The sequence below is a fragment of the Urocampus carinirostris genome, chromosome 19 (assembly GCF_059441175.1).
Source record: "Urocampus carinirostris isolate Australia breed hairy pipefish chromosome 19, RoL_Ucar_1.0, whole genome shotgun sequence".
NCBI lineage: Eukaryota > Metazoa > Chordata > Actinopteri > Syngnathiformes > Syngnathidae > Urocampus > Urocampus carinirostris.
Genome location: NC_142367.1, coordinates 21,897,188 through 21,912,931, shown reverse-complemented (window position 1 = coordinate 21,912,931; position 15,744 = coordinate 21,897,188). Strand labels below are relative to the sequence as shown.

The window sequence follows — 15,744 nt, the reverse complement described above, 5'->3', positions numbered from 1 at the left end:
CCTTTTATTTTACGGGAAATGGGGAGTCATGCATGTTAGGCAGCGGTCTGGCGTGGAAAGACAGGGAGCCAGAGACCGACGAGATCGATTCCAATTGCCCGAGTTGAGATCGGACAGATGGGGTCGATACCGGACAGGACGGGACGGACAGGATAGATAATGAATCGGGATATCGAAAATAAACAGGAGAAACTAGACAGAAACAAAACTGGAAACCAAAATTAAACAGGACAAAATAAACAGGAACAATACCGGACAGGGAATACCTACAAGAAACAGGACCGAGTCGAAACCCACGTCTTGCGGGGCAGAAGTTTGTTGACGGGCTGACAAAGGATAAATGAGAGCACTGAGCTTAAATTGACAGAAAGCACATCTGACAACAAGCCGCAGCTGGCGCCACAGGGGTGGGGCCAATTGGGCGCCACAGGGGCGGGGCCAATTGGGCGCCATGGCAACCGTGACATTAACGAAGCCGAAGATTATGTATGTGCGGTTTGTATTCTTGCAACAATTGTATCCTCTTGGGACCTGCTAACAAATAATCAAGATTCAAGTGCTCTCGGATCGTGCAGCAGGACAACGATCCGAAAGAAACCAAAAATTCCTCCTTGAATAGCTCCAAATCAAAACAAAATGAAGGTTCTGGAGTGACACGGTCAATGTTCAGATTAAGATGTTGTGGTGTCACCTTAAATGGGCAGATTATGTTAAAAACCCTCGAATATAGCAGATTTCAAACAATTTTGCGAAGAAGAGTGGGCCAATATTCCTCCACAGTGTTTTGAAAGACTCGAATACAGATTCTGTCACAGTCCAGGAACAGAGACGGAACCCAATAGCGCTCGTTTTTTCAGTTTTTATTGATAAAAGAGGGAGAGAAAGGCTTGCTTCCACGATCCGCGGATCGACGAACACGGACGGTTAGCAGGTGGCGGGAACGCAGAAGTGGCACTTCCGTGTCGAGCGAGGAGGATCGAAGACAGGCAGGAATAGTAAGTTATTGGCCGGGGCTGGAGATCAAAGGCGGTGTTGAGTTCGTAAGCGAGGTCGGTAGCAGGAGGCCGGCAGGTAACTGGGCAAAACAGGTCAGGTAACAGGCATGCAGAACGGGGCGTAATCAGGTCCGGAAACAGGTTGGCAACAAAGATCAGACAGAAAAAGCAGGACAGGAACAGAGTCGGACGAAAAGGCTTACTGAGCTGAAGGCAACAGTTCACGTAACGATCTGACGGCTTCCAAGAGGAAGCCGGGGGTTTTAAAGGAGAGTGACAGCCAATCAGCTGTCCGGGCTGTTGGCGCCAATTAAGCCGCCGCAGCTGCGCTTAATCGGCAATCATGACATTATCCTAAACGTTTGATTTCTGTTATTGCTGCCAAATGTGCCCCAGCTTGCTATTAGCTTTAGGAGGCCATTCCTTTTTCCCATAGGGCCATAGGTTTTGATATTTTAATAAGTGGAATCAAAAAATTAAAACTGCATTTTATATTTCCTTGGGTTGCCTGTGTGTTATACTAAAATTGGTTTAATGATCTTAAACCTTTTGTGATTTATAAATACAGGAAGGAGAAAAATACATTTTCACAGCATTGTATGCCGACTCATTTTATGTCTCCTCTGTTTTCATTTTTACATTGAAAGCAGACAGCCATGTCTTTTCCCGTTCTTAATAATGAGGCTCTTCTCTTGTTGACATAAGGCAGTACATGTTTTACTTGGGAGTTGGTGTGCCTCTGAATATGTCTTTATGAGTAAATACATTATGGTGCTGATGATGAGTCATGAGCAGGCTAAGCGTTTGCCTGGTGAGGGAAGCTAGTCCTGAGATTCGACAGGCTCTTGCACGAAAGGACCGACAGCCATTTTCCTTGTTGATTCAAGCCACATTTATTCATTTAGCCTTAATCACAAAGAGTTTCAAAGGGCTGCACAGAACACCATTACAACATCCCCCGAGCTGTAACCTACAAGGGGGCAAGGAAAAACATTGCCCCAAAAGGTTTATTGTGGTGCAAAATTAATTGAGAAGGAAATTAAATGTTTTTGAGATGAAGTGTTTGAAGAGAATGTTAAGAGCGACAAGATTGGATGGATTGAGAAATGAAATTGTGAGAGACAGAACTGGAGTAGTAGTGGAACTGAGCAAGCGTGTGGATGAGAGAGTACTCGGTTGGTTTGGACACATGGAGAGGATGGATGAGGAGCGAATGTTGAAGAGGATCTACAGAGCAGGAGTAAATGGAAGGAGACCAAGAGGAAGGCCGCGATTCACGTGGATGGATGGTGTCATGAGTGCACTGCAGGAAAGAGGTCTGAATATAGTGGAAGCTAGAGCTCTTGTTGGTGATAGAAAGGAGTGGAGAGGTGTTGTGAAAGGATAGTGGGATGTTTAGACGCGTTCTATGACGCGGCGGGGGTAAACCAGTGAAAGCTGTCGGGCCCTGCTATTGAAGAGAAGAGTGTGTCGTGTCATCCTGACTGGAGTAAAATGGCCGCTTTCTCGTGTCCCGTTTCATTTGGAGGGACGAAAGCATGACCAACTTGGGTGCCGAGGTGCTTAACTTTTTGGGTGTTTGGGCATTTGGGTTGGCCATGGTCATTTTTTTGTGTTTTTTTTTTGTTCCTTTCTCCTTTTTTCTTTTCTCTTTGTGTGTGTAATTGTCTTGCTGTCGGTCACCCCTTTCGAGGGAAATGACCAGGGTAGATGGATGAATAGATAAAATTGAAATGGAAAAATTTGCCATTTTTAAGCTTGAAAATCTTTAATAGATGGACTACAATAAACATAAATTTATTAAGATTGTCCAATGTCCAGGGCAGCCAAGATTTACGCAGATCGGCCAGCACCTCTTGACGTTAGACCTCGGAAGCTTCCGATTAGCCTATTCATATCCTAGTGTCTTTTATACTGCATTGTGAGCGGACACCTGCACTGCGTTCTTCTGCATCTCGCTGAAAAGAGTCTATGTCTCGCACCTTTGTCATGCCGCCTAAATCATGCATCGCTCTCGCTCTTGCTTTTGCACTCTCATTCAGCAGGGCTTTGATTATGTTGCGCCCCCTCCTTGGAAAAAAAATCAACTACCGGTAATTTAAAATACATGGGTTTAAATTCGCCCTGTCTCTCTGTGTCTGCCTGTGTTTGTCTGTGTCTGTCTGTCTGCAAGTCGGTTCTAATGAAGGCGGCAAACAAAAAAGGTGCGACACTATAACGCGGATTTTCACTTTTTGCGGGTGTTTCTGGTCCCCATTAACCGGGAAAACCGAAGGATCTCAGTATTTTGAATTAATCATTTATTCAAATTGCTCCATGAAAATAATATCGTGCACATAAATTTGCTGATTACAATTATTTAAAAGAAAAATGAAAAAGTGAGAAACATGTAAACATATTTGGTTCTACTTGCAAATACATTTTGCTCATTTTAAGTATTTGCTTGCTATTTTTTTTTTTTTAGAATGAACAAGACAAAAATATTGTAAAACTTGGCTAACAGGTTATGATTGTAGTTAAATCACAAAAAAACAAGACAATTGTTAACCAAAATGAATACTGTGTTACCTCCTGAGCTTTGGTGATTGTCAGGAAACGGACCGGGAAGCAGGAAGTCGGAACGCATAAGCGTAGACGATCTGTAACTTTAATTAGGAAATAAAACGGACCAAAGACAAAACAAAACAGGCTTAAAGGCAATCAAAATTACAAACTAGGTATTACTCAGATCAAACATGCATGAACAGGTCTTCAACAAGGTAAAGCAATAGCAACGGGCAGTCCCATAAGGAGCGTTTAAGTACTCCACAAGCAATCAGTTCAATGCGTCTCAGCCGGTGTCAAGGGGCGGGGCCAGTTGGGTGCCATGACAACCGTGCAGGACATGACAGTGATAAGAAAAACGTTATACTGTCAATTAAGGTGATAATTTAAGCTTTAAAACAAACATGTTACTGGTGTTTTGGATTATAAGGAATTATACTGAAGTGCTTTGGCTTGAAAAGGTCAATAAACACTGCTATGTTTAATCCACCTGTATTTTTATCCTTCTTGAGTAGTGCTTCATTGGAAAAACTGTGAGAGAATGTGAAGTAGGATTCCACCGAGCAACTTGGAGGAAGTGTTTGTGATGAAAAGCTTTGATGCTAAAGTTGGCAGGTGTGTGTGCAATGGCATGTGCACGTTTGTGCAAATCTAGGGTGGGAATCAGCTGTTATCCAATCTGTGATTCACCAGCAATAGAAATCCAACATTTCCACATCCTCTCTTGTTATTATCACCCTTTCCCCTCCATTCCTCGCTATCACAAGCGCAGATGAGTACGAATCTCGGGTTTTCTGTCCCCTCCGTTGTCTCATGAGCTGTTAGGGAAAGCACTTTGAGTATTTTTTTTTTTCGATATCCTGCGGGTGAACTGAATTTCCAATGCGGGAGCATGCCTATTGTCTTGGCTTGCTACATAATTCAGGACACTATTTGAACGACAAGATTGGCAATTTGAAATTCCGTCAACAATTGCTATCCTCGACCTCGGTGGTTATCAATCTTTTTTTAAAAAGGTCATCCTTGTGAAATATTTTAATATCCAAGTACCTCTAACTGGGAGGGATGATCAAGGTTCGTACGGGGGCTTGAAATCTTTGAAAATGCTTGCGTTTCAAGAGTTGAAAACGCTTTGAATTTTGGGTGAATTGCTTGTTTCTCATAGTACACGACACTGCTCTCGGGTTTACTTTGCCATTGCATTTCCTCCCTTTCGTGATTAACAGCAGCTTGCATTAGTTTGTATGGTCTTGTCCTATTAAGCGTCATCCACCGTTCTACACCCAAACAGGGCACTATAAATTGTTTACGAGTGCAAGGATTATGTATCAATCATCCATCCATCCATCCATTATCTGCACCGCTCATCCTCAGTAGGGTCGCGGGGGTGCTGGAGCCCATCCCAGCTATCTTTGGGCAGTGGGCAGGGGACACCCTGAACTGGTTGCCAGCCAGTCACAGTGCACACAGGGATAGACAATTCGCTCGCTCATTCACACCTAGGGACAATTTGGACGGGCCAAACAACCCGACATTCATGTTTTTGGAATATGGGAGGAAACCGGAGTGCCCGAAGGAAACCCACGCAAACACGGGGAGAACATGCAAACCCCACACATGTGGTTCGATCTCATGATCTCAGAACTGTGCCGCACACGCGCTAACCACTGCGCCGCCGTGCTGCCCTATGTATTAATCATTGACATTTATATGGGACCATGCCAATATTTAAGGTAGCGTTTCCCAGTGGTAATGGGAAAGACTTCCTGCAACTGAAAATTTAATCTACAATTTACTGCTTTTTTATATCTGTATGAGAGGCTATGGTAACACTTCAGGGAAACCTGATTCTTTTGAACAACCACAACCTGTATCCGATCTGTTGATGTCCGTCTGAATGGCACAAATCCATTTTTTTTCACACGAGACCCTGGCCTCTTTCATATGGGATCCCAAATCCTGATATTTTGGAATGCCACTGCTGCGTGAACGCTCAAGACTCATTCATGCAACCTGCACGTCATCCATAGGCGACAGACGTCATAATTCTGTGTTCAACCAGGCGGGAGGGAGACGAAAAATCAACAACCATGGCGTATCAAAACACGGAAAGCATTCAATGGAGATAAATCCCGATTTTGCATTTCATTAATATTAGTTGTAAACATCCATGAGTACTTCCGCAAACAAACACCGAGCGTATTAAGTGTGGCGTTCACAGAGGAGATTGCAGTTAGTTTCAGATGTGAGCCATCCCTCAAAAACATCGAACGTCACTCAAAAATCGCAATTAAAAATGGAGCTCTGCAAAAAAAAAATCCCATTTCCTGCAGTGTGAAGTCTTAGTCCAGTGGGGCGTGACAGAAAATAATTGAGATGCACTGCCTTAGACCAGGGGTCAGGAACCTTTTTGACCCAAAGAGCCATAAAAGCAAAAAATGTTTTAAAAATAAATTGAGAGAGCCACATCTTATATTTTCAGACAAATTTGAAAAACTGTCAAACACGCTCTCTAGACAAAAACTAATTCTTCAGCACATTTTATTTCACTGTGTGTCATTTGATGATTTAATTAAATGTATGAAATGATAATAATGCCAAATCCTGTGTCCCAAATCAATGTAAATATGCCATTTACAATGTCCACCTTTAGTTAAGAGTGTTGAGGCCATTTTTTTTCCATGAATAATAACGGTTCAAAACAATGTGCATGCAAAGTTCTTTTGTAAAAATGTCACAAATGACTGCAAACGATAAGCATATCGTCATATTCTCTTTCGGTGTAGACTGCGCTGAGCGAGAAGGAAGTGCCTTGCGCTGTGTGCAGGGATCCGCCCACCTGTACTGCTCACCCAATCAGAGTCGTTTGCCAGCGTTTTTATTTATCAGTTTAAATGGTCTCTCATCGAACTTCTGCATTAAGTTGCTTCGGTTTTATATGGACCAAAATCGGGATGAAATCACTTGACTTTGTAATGCCACAAAGAGATGTGCGATACCGTAAATTCTGGACTATAAGCCGCTACTTTTTTCCCAAATGTTCAGCCCTGCGGCTTATTCAGTGAAGCAGCCAATTTATGCAATTTTTCAAACGGCCACCAGCGGCGCTGGAGTATAAAAGGTAAGATTAAGACCAGTAGAATATGTGCGCCAAGAAAGACTGTAACCTCTAAGTTTATGCATACATTGTCTGTAGAGCAGGGGTGTCAAACTTATTTTAACTCTGGGGCCACTGGATAGAACAAACATTCTCTCAGGGGCCGGACTAATGAGGTAGGAAGAATGAAAGGGAAAGAAAGAAAAAAGGAAGAATGAAAAGAAATATGGAAAGATAGAAAGACAGACAGAAACAAAGATGAAAAGAAACAACGAAAGAAAGAAAAAGAGAAGGAAAGAAAAAAAGACTAGTAGATTGAGGAGAAAGAAAAAGAGAGAAAGAAATAAGAGAAAGAGGGAGAGAACAAGAGGGAGGGTGGGACAAAGAAAGGGAGAAAGCGAGAGAGAGAGATAAAGGAGAGCGAGAGACAGAGAATGTTAAACAAAAGAGATAAAAAGAGAAATAGTGAAAGAGGGGGAAAGAAAGAGAGAGAAAAAGAAATCCAAACAGGAATAGAGAGAAGGAGAGAAAGAGAGAAGGGGAGAAAGAGAAAAGACAGAGAAAATGAAAAAAAGGAAGGGAGAGCCAAAGAAGGTAAAAAGACATAGATAGAAAAAGAGGAACAAAGAAAGAAAAAGAGAGACAGAGCGAGTGAAAGAGAGAGAGATTGAAGGTGAGATAAAAAGGGAGGACGAGAGAGAGAGTGGAAGAGAGAGAGAGAAAGAAAGAAATACAAGTGCAGCGTTTGTGAGAGGCGCCTGGCTTTGGCAAAATCAAGTGGAGATATTTTAACCTGCAGCTCGTTTTTCTCTTGCGCTTCCCTCAGCTTTGTCTCGCGGGCCGGATTCAATCCCTTAGCGGGCCGGATTTGGCCCACGGCCGGTAGTTTGACACCTGTGCTGTAGAGGAAAGGTACGTTCCGATAACGAAGAAGACGCCCTTGATGGCGATAGTTATGGGGAGGAAGTTGAGGATGATCTACCGTGATTTCTACATGTACGGTATGTGTTTTTAACAGACCCGTTTACTGTGTTGCGAGCATGTTGCTAGTAGCGTTTTGCTACCCTTCACAGGCACGGTTTGGGATGAAAGTTATAATATTATTATTAAAGCTTTGAAAACTCTCTCGGTGTACCGTCTTTCTTCGTAAATATGTGTAACCATGTATAATATGTATTTGCAACTGTATATTTTTGTAATGTATTTATTTTAGAGATTTATTCTGTTATGTGTTCTACGAGTGAATCAAAAAGAAGGGGCGGAGCAAACGCGGGCTAATGGGAAGTGGGGTAAAGCTGAGTTACCGGTAGATCTGTCTGTTGTCGCAGCGGACAATAGTAGATATATATATTTTCCCACCCTTAACTTTGGAAATATACATTTTGTTTCCTTGGATTGCTTTCAACGGAGCCCGGACTTTACAAGTCTGCATCATACGTTAATTACGGGTATCATTTTCCATTCATGATGCCGATTGTGGTTCCAAGATTGTCTACTATTTATTTACAGGTAGTTAAAAAAAAAAATTGTCAGACATAAGGAAATTGTGAATATGCTTGATTGCTGTTAAGATTGTCGAGAGGGGGGTTGTCCAAACCTCACATTGTTTGTTTGCTGTTATTAGTGTCAATAAATTTGTTCAAACCAAAAAAAACAAAAAACAATCGTGGCACTTTCAACTTGGTCTGGGTTGTGTCACAAGTTTTAATGCGTGCGCACGCGGCTTGTACAGAGGTGCGGCTTGTGTAAGTACAAAAGTGGCAAATCACTTAAAAGTGGTGGATGCGGCTTATAATCAGGTGCGCTCTATAGTCCGGATTTTACAATAGTTACATTTTATTTCGGAGCCATACGTACTCATGAAAAGAGCCATATATGGCTCCCGAGCCATAGGTTCTCTACCCTTGCCTTAGACCACAGGTGTCAAACTGCCGGCCCGCGGGCCAAATCAGGCCCGCTAAGGGATTGTATCCGGCCCGCGAGACAACGCTGAGGGAAGCGCAAGAGAAAAACGAGCTGCAGGTTGAAATATGTCCACTTGATGTTGCCAAAGCCAGGCGCCTCTCACAAACGCTGTACTTGTATTTCTTTCTTTCTCTCTCTCTCTCTCTTTCACTCTATCTCTCGTCCTAACTTTTTCTCTCACCTTCTATCTTTTGCTCTTTCACTCGCTCTTTCTCTCTTTTTTTTTCTTTGTTCCTCTTCTTCCCTTTTTCTCTCTGTGTCTTTTTACTTTCTTTGGCTCTCTCTTTTTTTCCCTTTCTCTCTCTCTCTTGCATCCCCCTCTTTCTCCCCTTCTCTTTCTCTCTTTCTATTTCTGTTTGGATTTCTTTTTCTCTCTTTCTTTCCCCCTGTTTCACAATTTATTTTTTCTCTTTTGTTTCTCATATCGCTCTCTCTTTTTTACCTCTCTCTCTTTCTTTCTCCCTTTCTCTTTTTTATTTGTCCCACCCTCTCTCTTTTTCCTCTCCCTCTCTTTCTCTTATTTCGTTCTCTCTTTTTTCTTTCTCCTCAATCTACTAATCTTTCTTTCTTTGTTTTCTTTCTTTTTTTCCTTTTCTCTCTCTCTCTTGCATCCCCCCTCTTTCTCCCCTTCTCTTTCTCTCTTTCTATTTCTGTTTGGATTTCTTTTTCTCTCTTTCTTTCCCCCTGTTTCACAATTTATTTTTTCTCTTTTGTTTCTCATATCGCTCTCTCTTTTTTACCTCTCTTTCTTTCTCCCTTTCTCTTTTTTATTTGTCCCACCCTCTTTCTTTTTCCTCTCCCTCTCTTTCTCTTATTTCGTTCTCTCTTTTTTCTTTCTCCTCAATCTACTAATCTTTCTTTCTTTGTTTTCTTTCTTTCTTTCCTTCTTTATCCCATCTTTCCTTTTATTTATTTCTTTCTCTCTTTCTCTTTCTTTCTCCATTTCCTTCTCTCTTTCTTTCTTTGTTTCTTTCTGTCCATCTTTCCATTTCATTCTTCCTTCCTCATTAGTCCGGCCCCTGAGAGAATGTTTGTTCTATCTCGTGGCCCCCGAGTTAAAATGAGTTTGACACCCCTGCCTTAGACTGTCCATACATTAAGGTCTCCCAAAATTCAATGGGGAAGACTCCAATCGTCTGAGTTCTCCCTCTGGCGGATGGGAGGGAGCAGTGCGACGCGCTAGGGATGCGGGAGGAGGAGGGATGAGTATGAGGGGGTGAGACGGCAAATGGGGGGATGCGCCGAGAGAGATCGCTCTCTCTCCTTCTCCTCTCCGTGGCATTCACTGGGCCTCGGAAACGGGAGCGTGTGGTTCATTTACAGGTAGCGGCTGTTTCCTCCTTCATTGGCTGGCTATGGATGTGAGGAGAGGACAATGGAGAGAGGGGAGAGGTAGAGCATTGCTACCGACGGGCTAAGTGTCCATTTTCTAAACCTTGGTTTCGTGTGTCATCCTTGTGCGCGTCGTTTCCCGTGAAATACGTGTGTGTCCGTGTGCGTCAAAGGCGTTTTAAATGCATTTCAGTCGGACAATGTGGGTGTATTGCATTCTCTTTGACTCATTATTTTCCTTCAAGCAGATTCTCAGTCATTGAGGCTATTTATACCACTCTCTTTTAAGACTCGCTGTATAATTGATGGTGTGTGTTGCAGGAGGATTGCCTGCGTGTGCTTTAATGTGCTTTGTGTAATACCACCTATGTGCATACTGAATTTTTAACACCGCTCCGTCCAATACTTGTGTTTCGGACATCCATCAAATGCATCGCTCGTGGTGTGCAGTTGTCGGTCCGTTTAGTGCCACTTCATACTCAGCGGTCGATTACACAGCCATTGCATACAAAAATGGACGTCTATTGGACGTCTAGTCTAAACTTAGAAGTCTAAAAATCTTTACTTTGAGACCGATTTCGACCATAAACACATTGCATTGCATGGTAGATAAACATAGACATGAGAAATTTAGTTTGAATTTAGACGACTAAGCAACGTTCACTTTTAGTCCTGTGGGCGACAAATTAGAAGACATTTTAAACGTCTTTTAGACATCTTTTAGACGATTGGTCCGCCATATTTTCCTTACCACAGACCGCTTTAAAGGCATACATTATTCTCACAGCCTGGCCTGATAATAACATTAGTAACAATAACAATGATAATACTATTAATAAACCCAAATCCACTGTAAAATCACCCTAAATCTATATAACACGGGAAAAGGCATTGGATGTTAACTTCATCATAGTACTTTTACTCACAGTACCAGAGAGGATTAGCATTGCCCCTTTTTACTCACAGTACCTTGTTGTACAACGTTGTTTTGGCTTGATTCTCTCTCATAATGTTTCATAAAGCGCTCTATGTCATACTGGCTACCTATGTGTCTTATGTGGGGGGGAAAGCAAAATGGCGGCGCACGTGTATGCTGCGGCTCGTTGCTCTCCAGCTAATCTTCTATTTATTCCTCGTAATCCTGAAAGGGATACCACATGTGCGGTCCCTTCTCAAGGTTTCTTCATTTTCCTCATGTTGAGTTTTTTGAGTTTTTCCTTGCCCTCATGTTGGTTTCAGATCAGGGGATGGTGTAATAATAGAAACGCAATTTCAATTCTCTGTTTATGCTGCAGAATTGACAGTAAAACTAACTTTGACTTTGACTATATGAATGCAAACCATTTGACATTAATACGTCGTACAACATGGCACTTTAAGTAAAAATAGAGTGATGATGAGATAAAATGGAATGCCCTTTCCTATGTCATATACAATCCTAGTGGTCTAGTAATAAGGATTCTGCGCTCCCAACGCCGTTATCCGGGTTTGATTCCTGTTGCATCCAATGCTTAATAAATTTGGTCGGCGATATTTGTCAATCAATAATTGCTCAATACGTTGATATACTACTGTAAAACCTTATGTACAATGCACCCCCAAATTTTGAGGTCATTGGGTAAAAAAACATGCGTGTGTACATGAAGAAATAAGGCATAAGCACAAAATAAGGCAACGTGTTGTTCTTTCTGTGCGGCCCAGTACTAAACACCCCACGGCCCGGTCCGTAGCCCGGTGGTTACTGAATAATGTTTTCTCAAGTAACTAATCCATCCAATCTAATCTATCTATCTTAATTACTTTCTAAATCCTTATATGTGTGTGTGTGCTTATACTAGGCTCCAAAACGGCTAAACCGACTTTCGTGAAAATTCACACAGTTGTACTTTAAGTGGTTTCAGCTAGCTTTCATTTCAAATCACCCCCAATAAATACCAACAAAATCGATAAACAGATACTTTATTGTAGTCTTCTTTTTTGGTGTCTCTGGCAGCCAAATTGGGTGCTGCTGCTCCCGAACACCGACCACTCCAAGCAGCCGAATCCAATCTTTTGGCCCGGCAAAGTCAGGCAATTTTGCTTGGAGACTATAAAATGATAGAAAGGTTCCACAAAAACATTCAAAGCCTTTTTCTCTTTTATGATTTTAAAGTTGTATTGTAAGCGGTTTAATAGGTAAGCAAGAGACACCTGCAGGACAGACGTTCCACCGCTTCACATAGAACCCCTTTGGTCCGCCCACTACGTATTACGCTGAACTTTCGGAGAAGAGAACGGCATGATGGGGGACAGGGTGAGAGAAAAAGGAATGAGGTGTGAGGAGCAGATGGCGGCGAGGCGGCCGAGCGTCGGCGAAGAAGATAGGCACCGGGACAGACCTCGGGAGGGATCGGTTTGGGCGCTTGACTTGTGGCTTCTTGTGTGGATTTTGGGGCTCATCAAAAAAGTATTTCCGTCAAGGATTCAAAGTCGATGTTTGTGGGAGGGCTAGCTGATTACAAAGGAAACGGTACATTTTCTCCCACAGTGATTTTTGCATTTTCATCTAAATATTAAGTCACAAGTGTGATTTGAAACAATTCTATGTAAACTTTGCACAGACCACAGATGATTGCAAACTACAGACTATTATGACACCATCCCTGATCTAAAACCTACATAACGGCAAGGAAAAACTCAAAAACCTCAAGTCAAGTTATCATTATTTGTGACGCCATTAATCACAAGGAGTCTCAAAGGGCTGCACAGACCACAGATTATTGCAAATCACAGACTACCATTACACCATCCCCTAATCTAAAACCTATATGAGGGCAAGGAAAAACTCAAAAACCTCCGCATGAGGAAAATGAAGAAACCTTGAGAAGGGAACGCACATGTGGCAAGTGTAATAGAGAATGTATAGGTGCAGTTACCAATTATCGGTTCCTTTGTCAAAGTGAGAAAAGTTGGTTCTTTCTGGAGGATTAATGAAACAAAAAAAAACAAAAACAAAAAAAACACAACTACTGCAGGATTTTTAAAGCACTTAAATGCCTCTTTTTGTTATTAGAATTTAATAAATGAAAGACTCAAAATCTAGAAATAAAACTGAGTTTTATATTATACATATTTACCAACTCAGTGTAAAATAAGTATTTAAATTCTTTTTTTTTTCTTCTACCGAGCATTTTATGATTTCCGACCAACAATTTTGATATTGGTGAATTCCTAGTCTTTTTACAGATACAGTATTCCCTCACTTTTCGCGCTTAATCAGTTTGGTACCGCCCAGTTCGGGAACCACCAGTTTAAATGAACACAGGAAATGAATCTGATTGGTTTAGACAGGAATCACATATTTAAATGCAGCGTATAATGTTGGTCGCTAGATGGCGTGCGGGTATAATAAATGAGTAACAAGAATAGTGAAACTTTTTAAACACAAAGCGTCTCTGTGAAAAGAAAAGCAAGCTTTCCAGCGGCTTGGAAAGTGGGAGGGTCAAGGCCATCTTGATTAGCCAGCTAGCAGGCCTAATAGTGGCCTTCAAGTTGTAACTTTTTAATCAGAGGCACATCCCTTGGTGCCTGAGAACTTAGTCTCCCAACCTTGAAGGTGTTTGTGAAATCGTAAAACCACACTTATTGAGCACTATAGAAACATAAATGTTTAAAGATATAAGAGTATAAAAGTATATATTGGGTATTAGAGTATAGACTATATTATATAAGGCACATACCATAATTTCTCTTACAGTTTTTCTTTTAAATCCTGCAGTGTTCAGAAACTCAAAGACCGAGATTCTCTAATACCAGGAAATAAACCAGCCAGACTAGAGTTCAACCAACTCCAATAAAAAATAAAAATTGCGTGATTTAAGATTGTAGCATTGAAAGCTCTCTCTCCAGTCTTACTGTAGCCTTGAAAAGGGAGAGGACGATGTCCAATCTCCACTGGTACGTCATCTCGATTGTCACGTATGTATGACTGGTCGTGCAGTGGCTGAGGTAGCCGGAAGCCGTGAACTCTAATGCGCCTATTTAGTGCATTTCTAAGCAAGCGCGTACAGTATATTACTATGGATTGGCATCTTGTTCTACTTTCTTTCCATTGTGCCACTCACTCTCGTTGTGTTTATTTCCCTGTAGTGCAGTTCCATTATGGGATGCAGTTCAACCGTTTTCACCCCTTCAAAAATACAACATTGCTGTTAAATTCTGGTCTATTAGGCTCACCCATTATAAGGAAAAAAAAACGTGTTCTACATCAGGGCTGGGTAGGGTTACTTTAACTTGATTACTTTTAATTACTTTTGGATGACTCCAATACCAAATATGCTAATAAAAGACAAAAGAAAGTAAATATGAATAAAATTATGACTCATAAGACGTGGTAAGCTTTCTCCCCTGGCTTTGATCTCTTTGATCTCCGGCAAAACGAACATAAAATGCGACAGAAACAAAATGAAAATAAATCCAAACAGCGTGCCAACATCATTTTTGCCGTTCCATGTATTCCGTTACTCCCCAAGCCTGCGCAAAATTGAGTCATTTTATTCATATTTAGTTTCTTTTGTCTTTTATTAGAATATTTAGTATCGGAGTAATCCAAAAGTAATTGAAAGTAATCCAGTTAAAGTAACCCTACCCAACCCTGTTCTACATACACAAACCACACTGGACTACAAGCCCTACAGTCAGTGTACTGGCCGCCCAAGAACTTTGTCATTTTGCCTCATTTCAGGCTTCAAACTTAAAAAAAAAAGAACATTTGTTCTAAGAATAAACAACATGCTCTCCTGTCCCGGCTACTGACCTGTTTTTCCACCCCCCTGACACCGCCATTGCTCGCCACGGAAGTGCCACTTCCGCGTTCCGAGCGACCTGCTCCCCGCGACCAGATCGTGTGTGCAATCCTTTCCCCTCTTCCCAATAAAACTGAGAGAAACGTACGCAAGTGGGTCCTGTCTCTGTTCTGGTCCTGAAAGATAATAGTAAAGTTCAAAATTACAGCAAAGTAATTCATCAAAAGTAAGAATTTGCATTACCTCCTGAGCCAGGGTGACCACAAACAATAAGAAAAATGACTTTAAAGACTTTAAAATTAAGTTGATTATAAATCTACTTATAACATTCATTGCATGAATACAAAATCGCTGTTTTCCATCTGCCATCACTATGTACCTGTATTGACTCATCTTCATTCGTGCAATGTTTGCGTTGCGTCGGCTGCTACAAGCCACGTGAACTCCTCTTTCCACGATGCTTTTAATGTACGTTTACCTTATGTAGCATCATATGTTTTGTTAGCTTCTTTTGAATCTTTCCTCTGGGGCTGAGGTTTTGGCTTGATTATCCATTTTCTTGTGTTCTCTATGCGTCTACTTTGCAAAATGATGGTAAATGATAAATGGTCTGCATACAGCTGCTAATCTGTACATCTGTTTGTTTTGTTTTTTGCACTACTGGCAGTTCTCTTTTACCTAGCCACTCCTTTGCACATCTGTTCTCCTCTGCGCTATCGTACTCCAGTGTTATTGTTATTGTATAGTGACTTGTTTACCTGACTGCCCATTTTGCACATCTGGTTAGCTGCTCCTCTTGCACTCTTTGCACTACTGTATAATACTATACATAGCTATAATTATTTAGTATATTATTAGTACTTCAATACTCCAACTCAATACAACATTTTATTTATATCTGTACATTCAAGGAAACTGTGCGGGTCAGATGTATCGACATTTCGTTCTGTATACACGTGTGCGAGACTGAATCTGAATCTGAATTTATATAGCGCTTTTCAAGTCAATGAAGACCTCTCAAAGCGCT

At 41.5% G+C, this 15,744-nt stretch overlaps 1 protein-coding gene across 1 annotated transcript in view; it reads left to right on the top strand.

The window, feature by feature from the left end:
* Positions 1-15,744, top strand: part of LOC148347717 (SH3 and multiple ankyrin repeat domains protein 1-like) — an 82,132-nt gene that overhangs the window by 48,849 nt on the left and 17,539 nt on the right. The window lies entirely within an intron of this gene.